General features: G+C 38.0%; 1 long non-coding RNA gene across 2 annotated transcripts in view; it reads left to right on the plus strand.

Moving 5' to 3' along the window:
- LOC146432312 (uncharacterized) overlaps positions 1-12,954 on the plus strand; it is a 118,175-nt gene that overhangs the window by 84,976 nt on the left and 20,245 nt on the right. For both annotated transcript variants that reach the window (XR_014854547.1, XR_014854548.1), the window contains exon 2: positions 9,566-9,678. This is a non-coding gene — a long non-coding RNA (uncharacterized LOC146432312). The remainder of the gene's footprint in view (positions 1-9,565; positions 9,679-12,954) is intronic.

A 12,954-nucleotide genomic window follows, 5' to 3' on the forward strand; every position in this document is an offset into this window, starting at 1 on the left:
TGTATCCTTTTTGCCAGTTGTGGACATTTGAAAAGCTAGAGGCTATTCAGACTGTGCTGTGAATAGACCATTCTCCAGTGTAAGAAGAACTAGTTCTTCCCAGGATTCAAATAAAATATTTTTCATCTTCACTGTGAAGAGCTTTTTCCTCTGCTTTTCTTTATAGGAATAAAAGGCTTTTCTGTTCTTTCAGCTGAGCGACCTCTGCCTTCTAGGGGGAAATGAAGTTTCTGCTCCACTCACCCATCACCACCACCCAGAAATTCTGCAGTTTCTGTGCCTGAGCCAGGTGAACAATTGCTACAATTGGGATGGGAAGGAAGAAAAGAGAAGTATGCAAGCACACATTCATATTTTTCCACGAAAGGCAGAAAGATTGGTGATCACAAGAAAAAGAACCGAAAACACCTCTCAGGTAGAAATGGATACATTTTGTAATATAGTGATATGATAGGGATTTAATTTGAAAGCTTACCGTTAAATGGCTCAGGCAGTTCACAGTTGCCAAAAGGATACACTTTATGCATTCAGATGTGCAATAGCCAATCTGCAGCACCAGTCACAGTCCATTTAGGTGATTTTGTTACAACTGCAGTTTGTTGATGTGTCACTAAACTGTCTCAGCAACTCCTAGAACAAAGGTTTTGGTTGTTTTTTTTAATTTGTTATATTTTCAAATACTATTAATCAGGTATTCTTCAAGCTGTTCTGGATATACTTTGGGCTTGAATCCTGAAATTGGAGGTTTGGAGGATCTAGGGTGTAAAACCTAGAGTTGTTAAGCACAAAGTCATCCTAAGAAAAATCTAGACCAGCTTGTTGTTATTTGTTGGCAATTGGAGATTTAAGGGCTGAGACCATTGTCATGGTACACTTGTATTGTCCCTGGCAACAGGTGGTGATAAACAGATTTAAAACAGTTTAACATTTTTGACAATACTTATATGAACAATTATTCCTTCATGTCTAACAAATTCTCTAATGTTAGTTTGCAGATGAATCACATCTGTCATGTAGTCTATGGATTCCAGTTATTGTCATTGTGGATCTGGCATTCTTCCTAAATATTGTATACTGAGTGCTTTGCTTCAAATACACCTGTCTACACTAAGTTATTAGAAAGTTCTAGGATGCATATGCACCTTATAAAACATGCAGATATATTACACCTATCCTTTTAAAAATTGACCCAAGATTGACATTAGGCAGTGGTGTACCTACATTCCTGTAATCTGTATGTTTTATTTAAATTGAATTAATTACTCTCATTTTGTAAAGTAATAAGTAAATTAAAGGAAAGTCTTTGTAGGCTGCTATTTTTATTATGTCCTAACCTTAAGTAGAAAGAAAGCCAAGCCAACTAGTTGTTCTTGCTTTTATTAAAGTTCCTGTTGGCAGCGCACTGATGGGACACATTAATCTTAGTATTAATGCTGAGGAAAAGGGGCTTAGAAGCCTAGGATGAATAAATCATTCCAGAGCCCATTTGGATCTGTTGGCACCTTCCTGCTATGTTGTTGCTGGATAAAAAGGCTTCTCTAAGTGTTAAAGGGTTGGCTAACTTGACTGGCTCATTGCAGAATGGCCACAGTAATTTGTGAATGCCCTGAGTGGGGCAGCAAGCAGTGGGGCAGGGTGGTGAGAGCATGGCAAGTCCAAGGGCTGGCACTGGGAAAAGTGAAGACACATTTTCTTCCTTCCCCACTCACCTGTGTAATCCTTGTCACCAAGCCAGAGGTGCTGGTGGTGGTTCCAGTCTCACTGTGAGGTATTTGTTGGCTCTAGAGAGGAAGAAGAGTAGTTCATTTCCTATTTATGCTACTTACATCCATCTCCAATCATTAAAATTTTTGGAGCCTCAGGGATGAGCCATTTATTTTGCAATTCAAAAGCCACATTATCCATTTATCTTTTCCTTGAAGACTGTCTCTGAATATGCAGAAAGGTAAAATCATCAGACTCCAAGAGTGACTTTTTGATTTAGTTCCTTCATATCTTGCTCTTCTGGGCAGTGTTTGGGACTTTTTTCAGTCCCTTTGTTTCTGCAGGATGCTCATCTATTTGTGGTTGGCTCAGAAGCTCCTCACTGCTCTGTTTCACCAAACTACGAGGCTCTCAAGACTTTCCTTCATAAGATAGCCTCAGAAATGGCTACCAGTCCCCTTGACCTCTTCCAGATTCCAGTGTAGGATGCAACTAAAATATGTCTCCAAGAGGTTTTATGAGGTTGCCAAGGTGAAGGAGCTCAAGGAAAGAGGGAAGGAGCAGTGCTAGGCAGCACCATGGAACTGGGCAGTTCACAGCATTTCAGCACCCAGCTCCCGATGCCAATAAATCAGGGACTGCTGCCATGTGTTTTCACTGGCCCCAGGTGGGCTTTTCTGTCTCTGGAGCATTCCATGCACTAAAAAATGAAAGGGGTGGGGTTGGTCTCTGGGTGAATTTTTCCCCATTCCCACAGCTTTCATGGCTGTTACACGAAGCAGTGGCTGCAGGCACCAGAGGAAGGTTGTCACACACAGCATTTGCATTCTCAGTGGCAGTCAGTGAACAATTACATGCTACAATTTCAACTCTCTTCTCTGGTCTGTTCTTCAACTGATGAAGCACCTATTATTAGCCAGGCAATCATCAAATATTTGAAATAGGCATATAAAAGAAGATTTGGAGAATAATGTATGCTACCATCTATTAAGCATTTCACGCCCTCAAGAGATGCACTGAAGTGTAGAAATTCAAGCTATATCACTGTATTTTTACCTGACACAATTGCTGTTGAGACAGCTCTATTTTCTCAGTGTATTTTATTCATAAAACAATCTTGTTTTATAAATACAGATCATCTCTAATGCAATGGATGTAATGTACAACAATTATTTTGGATAACTTTTAGCTGTTAGCACAAATCACAGTTAAAGTAATATTAAAACAGAAGGAAGATGGAGAACAACATGAAATGTCTCAATACATTTTATTTTCAATGAAATAATAGAATATCACTTTACCAGTTCTAACATAAATGGAATCATTTGAAAGCCATCAACCTGTATGTGTGCTGTAATAGATAAAAATACACTTTTTCAAGTCAGCTGGTTGCCAGTGGACTTGGGAAAGAAACACATTTTCATATACCTGAGGTACTTGTAAAGCTGCTGGTTAGCAAGTTTACAATTTAAAAACTCAAGCAATGAGCAGTATGAGGTAATGGTACACCAAAAACAGAAGGGAGAGGACAAGAGTCACTTGTGTTTGTTCAGAATATGATTTTCCCAAAAAAGTAATAATAATTTAGCTAATTTCTTAAGCAGGGGGCAAATCCCTGTGTGTCTACCTTGATCGTATTTCATTTCTACTTCCTTTCTTCTCCCACTGTCTCTGGCCCAGAGCTCTGCTAAGGACAGTGGCTACTGCAGTGATCTAGTGCTGATCTCAATTTGTGCAGCACAGTTTGTGACTAAACTGTGTACCTAGTTTTGTTCAAAAGCCTTCAAATTGAGTATATATTAAAATTACTGATTTTAGAACAACGGTGACTCAAACCTTTGATGCTAAAAAAGAGAATCCATAATTCTGATGTGAATTGCAAACAAATGTTATTATAATCAAAAATCCCTTTCTGAATTCCTCACTTTTCTTCTGCATTTTCATGATGGGCTCCTCCCAAATTTCGGGGGAATGTTCATGCCTGCAGTGCTCTCATCACAGTACATCACATCAGACAAGGCATGTGAGTCAGGGTCTCTATGGAAGGGCCAAGCCCTAATGCAGGCACCTTTTATCTTAGAAGAATGTGATATCTAGTGCTTGGTTCCACTTGCTAACGATTGGAAAAACAGAATCCGGCTTAACTTTTAATAATAATTATTATTAAATTGCATGGTGGGCCTGAGTCTAATTTTACTCCTATTTTATAGAGCCATTGACTTTAATGGAGTTGCTCCAAAATTTTCACTGGCATAACTGTGAGCAGAATTAGGCCCAATAACTGTCATGTAAAACAAAATCATTCCATCTTGTAAACCATAAAGCAGGTTACATGGTGGTTAAGTGTGGGCCAAAACCATTAATCCTTCAGATGATGTGTTTAATGGCAGCCTTGGATGCTTGCAGTCAATTAAAATTTCCTGGCACATTTTCATAGGACAAGGAACGTTTGTTACTAATCATGTCCAAAAGAAATTCTAGCTGGTGTAATTGTATTTTGCTTAGCTACAATTGCCTTTGTGCTTATAGTTAGGTTGTTATTCTTCATTCTACCTTTTAGAAAACCCACACAATTTTGTAGTTATTTTGGGGCAGATGATAGCTGTGTTATCACCCAGAACAGCATAGAGTTTCCTTACTCTGTGCTGTTGAACTGCAAAGTGTCTTTAAAGTCTCAAACTGGGAAGGGGGAAGGAAGTGTCAAGATTGCTGCTTTAATATTTAGGGATCTCAGTTAATATAAATTACCACAGATGGGTTGAAACATCATCTTAATTGATCTGCCTTTTACATCTTAAAATAATGTACATTTTAATTGGCCATGCCCCTTTAGTTTTATTACTCCTACCTATAAAATAAAATAGTTTATGACACTTTGGTCTAAATAGATAAGAAAACAACATACAGGCTATTACACTTTTTCTTATTTTTCTCCTTGTATATGTCCTGTACTTGGCCTCGAGTGATTCTGAAACACTTCAGATCAGCTACCATAACAATAAATACTCTTTGAAAATACCTGTCTTTCTGCCCATTTCTTTGGGTAATTAAATCTGCGCTTCATTTAATGCTCATCCAATAGAATGTGAATTTTCCCAGCCATTTGGAAAGTGGGGCCATGCTACCATGCCAAAGAATGTATTCTAGATTAAAAACCTCTCCTGAGGAGATGCCCCAGATGAGCTGCTAATGGATGCATGGAGAGCAATGTGTTCCTTGCATGCCCCATGGGTAAGCCAACCCAAAGAGGGGATATCAGGAAAGAGTTTAGGGGATAACAAAACAGTCAACTCCAAGAGCTAGAGTGTGGCTCAAGACAGTGTGGTGCTCTTCCTCTTTACAGCTTATATATTATGTTTATATAATTTTTACTTCAGCCTATCTCCCAAAATGGTGTGTGCAGCAGGAAGCTGTGGTGTTTTTGTCATCAAATAGCTGATCTGTTTTATGAGAAGATGTTGGGAATACGAGTCAAAATGTTCCAGCAACCTCCAGGAGCATCCACAGGCAGAAATCTTCATTGAACTCTATTAAACTAAAAAAACCCAAAAAAATAAAAAAACAAAAAAAACGCCCCAAAAAACCCCAAAACAAACAAACAAAAAAACCACAAACAAACAAACAGAATCTGATTTTGCTCGTAGTAAAGTATGGTGATGTTCTAAAATGTTGTGCACATGCTTATAGACATTGGAAAAAACCAAAGAAGGTGCATGTGAGGCAATACCTGCATATTTTATTTAAATATATCAAGAAACAAGAGTGCTTGAGACCAAGCTAGAAAATTGGATAACAATAGTGGTTTGGGCTTACCAGCTACAGGTCTCCTAACCTGAAATGTTGCATTTTTGAATTTCAGTTTCACAATACCACAATACTTGGCCTCTCCAGTTCAAGTCCATGACAAATTATTTGCATGCTGTGGTGGGATTTAAAAAAAAAATTAAAAATTGAGAAACAGCTGCTGTTGGCTCTTTAGTCTGACTTCAATTTATTCTCAAACTCAGCCAACAAACACAGTCCTCCTACACTTGTAGAGCTTCTGGTTTTTCTTGGCCCATACAGCCCTTTGTCCTCTGGCAAAATTTCACTGGAAACTTCATGCAAATACTGTTTGATCTTTACTAACTCATCTCCAGGAGAAGGACTCATGTTTTAGCTTCTTTTCCTTCTCTGCAGTGAAGAAAAGAGGAAGGTAGAAATTTTATGTGAGGAAACAACTGTGTGCAGCTCTAATCTGAAGAGCCTCAAGAATTCCTGGAGAGCTGTGACTGTGGGTTTTCCGTATGTTCTTCAGTGAGACATTTACCAGGATAACCAGGGACTGTAACAAGGGTAATGGGATCTCACTTTATTTTCTGTCTGTATTTTGCATGCAGTTTACCCAACATTCTTGCTCTCTCCAGAGTGAGGGAATTCTGAAAACCTCCTCTTTATTATGTTCAGTTCATTGTTTTATGGGAATAGGAATCAGCGCACATCTATGTAGGAAAAAGACTAGGGAACTATGGCACTTAGTCTTTGATCACTACCACCCTTGCTGATCAAATTATGCTTATGTGAAATCAAATATTCTTTGACTCTATTAAACAGCAATGTCCAAGAAGAGAAGGAGAATAATTTGGAATAACCATGGAGTTTGTAGCCAACAAGATCATGACAGAGTGAAGAGATTGTGCTGAAAGGGGTTGTGGCAACTTAACAGTTTAGCTACACAGAAGCAACATAAAAATGGTTGAAATATCTTTAGTAGTAAAATCAGGATGCTGTCATGGATTGTATTTTCTAAAATATGAGATAATGGTACCATACAGGAACATTCAAAAACCCTATTAATTATTAATAGATATGAATAAATACACAGTGAGTTCTAATTCATCCAGAATTCATCTTTATTTAAGGTTTAGAAGGGTCTGACTCAGGCACAGCCTCATCCTGCCAGCAATTCAAGCTATTTTTAGTTGTGCATACTGAGTTCCTTTAAAAGATTGTTTTAAAATTCTCTTTGATTTCAGATATCTTCATATATCACACTAGATATGTATCCCAGATATCCGAGCTGTGTGGGAAATGAGTATGTTCTAACTTACACAAGGTTTTGGAAAGGGATCCTGAAACAGGAGATGTTTAGATATTACAGTGTCAACCAAAGAAGTATGGGGAGCCAGCTAGACACAAGTACTCTTTAGTTCAGTGTCTGGGCTTAAAATGCAAAATTTTCAAATCTCTATTTTAGAGGGGAAAAAAAAATATTTGCTTTTTGTTCACCTACCATGGGGGAAATTGTTAAAAAAAAAAAACAAAACAACAAACTGAACCAAAAATAATCTTGCTATCTCCGATGGATTCTCAGATAAAATGCATTTCTCTTTAGACACCTTGGCAAAACACGAAAAGTTCCTCTAAACTACTTTGTCACTGAAGTTGTGTTTGTCTTAAAATATTCTTTCAAGCAAGCTAATTAAGCCATTTGGATTAATAGATTGGTACATGTTTATACATTTTCCAGTTTTGAGAAATAATCAGAGCCTTACTTCTGAAACGTAGGAAAGAATCCTAAGATTGTGGGTTTGGGCAATCCAGTCCACAGAAGAACATCAAGCATGGTTTGTTCCTTTCATAAGCAAGTTATTTGCTGTTTTGGTACCATTGCTGATCCATTTGGACTATTAACAGGCTTTTAAAAATTATTAAAGCCTCTCCACTCATCTTCAAAACTGCCTCTAGGCATCTTTGATTTATGTGGTCAGCATTTACTCCCTAAGGTCTTATTGACCTTGGTAGTGTTAGAAATCATATTTTCGCATGCATGAATTGCCCTTGACTAATTTCTGTGGTGCAGTTTGAACATAAATAACCTTCCTTTGGCATTTGCGTTTTTTACGTCTTTTCACTTGTTTACTTTTAAGAAACAGGGTGTGAATGTGTGTGTGGAATATACTGCAAAGTAAATCTCTGTTGAAGTTTGGTTAAATGTCTATTGAAGTTTGGTTAAGAATGTGCATTATTGTTCTCCTTGCATGTGTTAATTTTAGATGGAAGAGTTGTGGGTTTTTTGAGTCCTTTTTTTCTAATTTCTCTTTCAGAGTCAAACAATTCATAGTGACTTTTGATGTTATTCTCCCCCGTAGTAGTTACACATTTCTAAGAATGGAGTGAAATTAATTTTCCCATTGTGATGTGGGACATGGACTCCTTAATAGCCCTTCTTATTTGATTAGCAAACATAAAAAAGGTAAAATTTCAGAAAGATCTGCAATTTGTGAAATTTGACTTCCAATAAAAAGTGTGCCAGGGCTGCAAACACATTGCAAGTGACTACATCAGACAACAGCCCAGGAGAGAAACCCAAGAACAGAGCTTCACCATCAGTACCTGAGCATCAAGAAAATATCTTATGCTGTGTACCTGAGTGGTTTCCAGACTGGGAGTATGGAATTTGAGCACTATGCACATTTCCCACAGTTGTAGATGTAGGATGTGGCCTGGCAAGCCCAGCAGCTTGGCTTCAACAGGGAAGATGAACAAAAGGTTGGAAGGTAAAATTCCTTAGTCCAAATTCAAGCTCTACAGCTGAGCCATTATGTCCTTCTGTGTAAAGGAAAGCACAGTATTGGAGAATGTGTTCACTGCCATGGCATTAGAAAACTACTGGGATTTGGGTATTTTCTGAAACATTTAACAGTGCTGGTAGAAAGCAGGTAACTGTTTAATTTTCTTGATCAAGGTAAACCTTACATAACTGTAAATAAAAAGGGATGGTAAGGGGAATCTAACAGCAAATAGTTATTATTGAGTAATAATAATAAACAAATAAATAAGAACAATAACAATAACAACAACAACAATAATGGTGCTTTTTGAACCCATGCCTATTAACAGTCTTTTAGAAAAGTATGACGAATAATTTGCTGGGACTCTGATACAATGTTTGCAACTGTCTGTAGATACATTGAATATTTCCTTCGTGATGCAACTACAAAACCCATGGGTGAATGCACTACAAGATTGTCACAGTTCATAGAGCATTAGCTGAGGTACAACTCTGTGATGTGTTTTCTACACATAATCCTTGAGTAAGAATAGGATTTTTTCTTCTCACTTGCAGACATATATTTCAGTTCCCTTAACAATGTTCTCACCTGACGTCTTCCTAACCTTTAGCCAAAATTTTATTAACAGCAGTATGAATTCCATTGTCTAATTCTTGAAATGTTTTTGAGATGGAAACCATACCTTCATTTTCTGTCACCATTTTCAGAAAATGTGGCATCAGTCAGTCCCAGCACTACCACGTGATCTGTGACAGGGACTCTCAACGGATGTGCCTTTTCCCTAAATGTTATCCTGTGGACTTTCTTCTGTATTCCTAACAATTATTTCTACTGATCATCTTTCAGATCTTTTACTTTATTAAAAAAAGAAAAAGCCTGTTTTTTGGCAATCTAATATAGAGTAATCTAACAATGGGAGCCTGTCGGCAAAAGTCTCCTTGTGTTAATATGTTTGTTACAGAAATGCAACTTTCTATGAAGATTGAAACCCTAGCTTATGGGATTGGAACCTTCAACCTAAAGAGAAAATTGCTCAGCCTAAGACACAACTGTTCTACTATGGTTTTCACTGCTAGGGCTGTTAGGCTTTGCTCCTTAAAGGCTTTAGCTTTACCTACCATATTATAAACTATCTCCTGTTTGTTATTTATGTAGAAGATTGCTGGAAGCTCTTGAGAGCTTCTTGTGTTGCCTGTGAAGTGCTGTCAGTGTGGCACACCTCTTGTTCTTTTCAGAAAAGGCACAGGATAATCACAAATTGGCAGTGGATAATTTTCTCATTATGTGGCATGCTCCCCATTTCACAGGCTCACTGGCAGTTTCAGAGTAACAAGAGGATAAATGATGCTGATCTTTCTCCACACAAATGACACCTTTGAGGGCCTGAGAGAAAGTTACAATCAAATCCACATGCATTCAGGTAAGGATCTTGTGTAACTTTTCTTTATAAAACCCTGATAGAATGAATGTTTTAGAGTAAGCAGCTTTGCTTATTCTGCTTTATTGAGCAAAATATTTTTAAAACCAAGTTGTAAGCACCAGGTCAGGGTGAGAACAGACATGACTGCATCTCTACCTGCAAACCATTGCAATCATTGCATGGAAACAAAGCCTGCAGGAGGATGACCACCAGGTATTTTCAGAGACATGAAGAATTAGCTCACCTTAAATAGGTTGCCTCATCAGTTGTTCTGATTCCAGCTGATGTTCTGTACTCTTTTCCTTCATTCTGTTGCTGTGCCAGACGAATAATTTATTACACTATTGTCAAGGCAGACAAGGGGGATTTTTCTCATTTTTTTAATGTTACTTGGATTCATAGGATAATTACACAGTCTTGCTTCTATGCTCAGTGTTAGAGCTAATGTCACGTTGTTTTTATCACTGTCTAGGTCTATTACAAAGAACTGCAACAAAAATTGCTCAATATGGTTCAAGTACTATATGTATCAGTCTCTATAGATTTGTCTTTGTCACCTAAAGATAAGAAAACATAAAGGATTTGCAAAATGAAGCTATATAAAATCTTCACCATATTCTCTCACTTCTATGTGATGTGATTCTACCAGAGAGCTGGAAATACATACTATACTTATAGACTACTGATTTGAGAACTGCAATGGGCTCATTAAGTCATGGGAGTAATATTCAGATCAATAAATTACTTATTTGCAATTAGTTTGGGTAATCCAGATTTTATAAGCTGCCAAAGCTAAACCAGTATCTGGATTTAAAAAAAAAAAAGCAAGCTATCATGACTTAAGGAATACAACTTAATCAGATCAAATTTTAAAGTTTCATCTTCATCTTGGAAGTTGTACTAGGATGATGAATTTAGATGCCAGCTTTCAAAAGTGACCTGGAGCATTCAGAAGGTGTAATTTTTCTTTAATGATATTGACTTTCCTATAGTCAACACAGAAAAGGAGCAAGGAATGAAGTCCTGAGCTAGAAGATCTGAAACACTGTCTGAAGGGGACTGACTTCAGAAGGTTAAACTTGACCTTTGCCTCATATTCAGAGGTACTGCAGAAATTCTGAGCCTCTCACACCAGGTCAGCACTGACAATACCCAGAGCTTTGCAGAGCCAAGTACAGCCTTAGTTGGGCTTTCACAGATGAGACCATCTGAGACTCTCTAGTGACTAGAAGTACAAGTTTCTACCTAATAATGTCCAAGGAGCACATGCAGGATTTTTGGAAACACAGATGTTTACAATGGCAGAGAGTTAAGTGCTAGCTTAGATTATATGGAACAGTGGTGTTAGGGTGAGTTCTGTAGTTGGACACTTGGAGTGATCCAGTCATTAATTTCTGTGCTCTGAGCATTCTTATACATACCCTCCTAGCTCAGATAAGCACACAGAATTGTCAAAATTTTTGACAGGAGGGAAATTAAGTCATTGCCTCAATCTACTTAGGAAGTCATAAGATTCAAGAGACTTTCCTCTCCCATTCTATGCTCTAAATTACAGAACTGTCTTTCCTCCCTCATTTTTTGAAGCTGTCCAGAATGATCCACAAAAACAATATATTTGATTTTTCAGTGAAATAGATTTCAGACATATACAGTAAAGGACATTCACAGTCTTTCTACAGTTACCTCTAACTACTCAGGATCTTGAATATGCATTACAGAAGTACCTGTGAATCCATCAGTCTCACTGCTCAGCATTAATTGCTTTACTTTTTGTTGTTTGATTAATTTGTATTGTTGTAGCATTGATATTTTCATTGTTCTACTTAAAATAATTGAACAATCAAACCTTAAAATTCTTTGTGTGTGGTGCTTATAAATTTACACCTAAAAATCCTTGAATATAGTGTTCCCATGCTACCTAAAGAGGACCAACTCACACATACCTGTGCAAACATCATTGTGTTGTCATGTTTATCACAACAAAATGGGTTTTTTTCATTGAACTATGTGTTCTGAACAAGATGCACAAGTGCATAAGGCAGGAGTGCCTGGGGCTGTATTTGATCACAAGCTTCACACAATCTGACTGGGTCAATGAGTTTTTCCAGCCAATTTAGACAATTTTCTCTGTGTAGGCAAAATCCCTGGATTTCTTCTTGGTGTTTATCAAGGTAAACTTTACAAAGTATCTAAGAAATCTTCCTTCCTTCCTTCCTTCCTTCCTTCCTTCCTTCCTTCCTTCCTTCCTTCCTTCCTTCCTTCCTTCCTTCCTTCCTTCCTTCCTTCCTTCCTTCCTTCCTTCCTTCCTTCCTTCCTTTTCCTTCCCTTTCCTTCCTCCCTCCCCTCCCTCCCTCCCTCCCTCCCTCCCTCCCTCCCTCCCTCCCTCCCTCCCTCCCGATTTAGGCCTGATGTACATTTCTGTACATCTGTGGTAAGATCAGCATGGTCACTACTGCTGTATCTTGTGTTCAAACAGAACAGGATTAGCTGGCCACAAGTGTATCTGGACTGCCCTGGGAATCCCATGGAATCTTTGCTATACATAACTCCTCCCAGAGTGGGAATGCAGGATATGCAGAATGGTTGCCAGCCCTGTCTGCAAACAGCATAGCAAAAGTTTTTCCAGTTGTTAAAGACAAGGTGCTACAGCTAAGCCTTGCAGCGTGACAGACACTGCTGAAATGCATTTCATTTCTTAAACTCTTTGTTCTAGAAGTTCACCATCACAGCTCTTCATTAATCCCCCTTTATGCTCCTGAAGTGTACTTTGAATTTTGGACTTTCTAATATTACACTTTTCCATGTTCCTGTGTTTCAGTAGGTTCAGGTTTTTTTAAGTGCGTAAATCTGGTGTGACTGTTTTTGAAGTACCTGGCGTTTTGATACAGAACTATTAAATGTAATGAGGTTTGAAGTACAGTTTGGAAGGCACACCATGTTTGCAGGCCTGATTTGTACAGTGCATCAATTATTTGTGCATCTGAAGTGAAGCAGTACTATGTGTAGAGGTTTTGTGGGACATGGGGCTATATCATACCATATTTTCCCTTCCTATTTGAATAGTAGTTTTTTAGTTTTGATGTCTAGGTTGCAAAGTTTCTGGGCCTGAGCCCAAGTAAGGCTTTACCATGATGCTGCTGAATTTAGTCAGCAACATTACAGCACAATTGAAAAGAAGCAAATAGTTCAACATAGGGCCTTATTTGTTGGTAGTGGAGAAATCTGCTTAATCTTAGAGTCAATGTATAGAAAAGGGGAAGCAGTTAAATTCTTTAT

This window comes from Lichenostomus cassidix, chromosome 11 (genome assembly GCF_008360975.1).
Source record: "Lichenostomus cassidix isolate B80296 chromosome 11, HeHo_3.0, whole genome shotgun sequence".
Lineage (NCBI taxonomy): Eukaryota > Metazoa > Chordata > Aves > Passeriformes > Meliphagidae > Lichenostomus > Lichenostomus cassidix.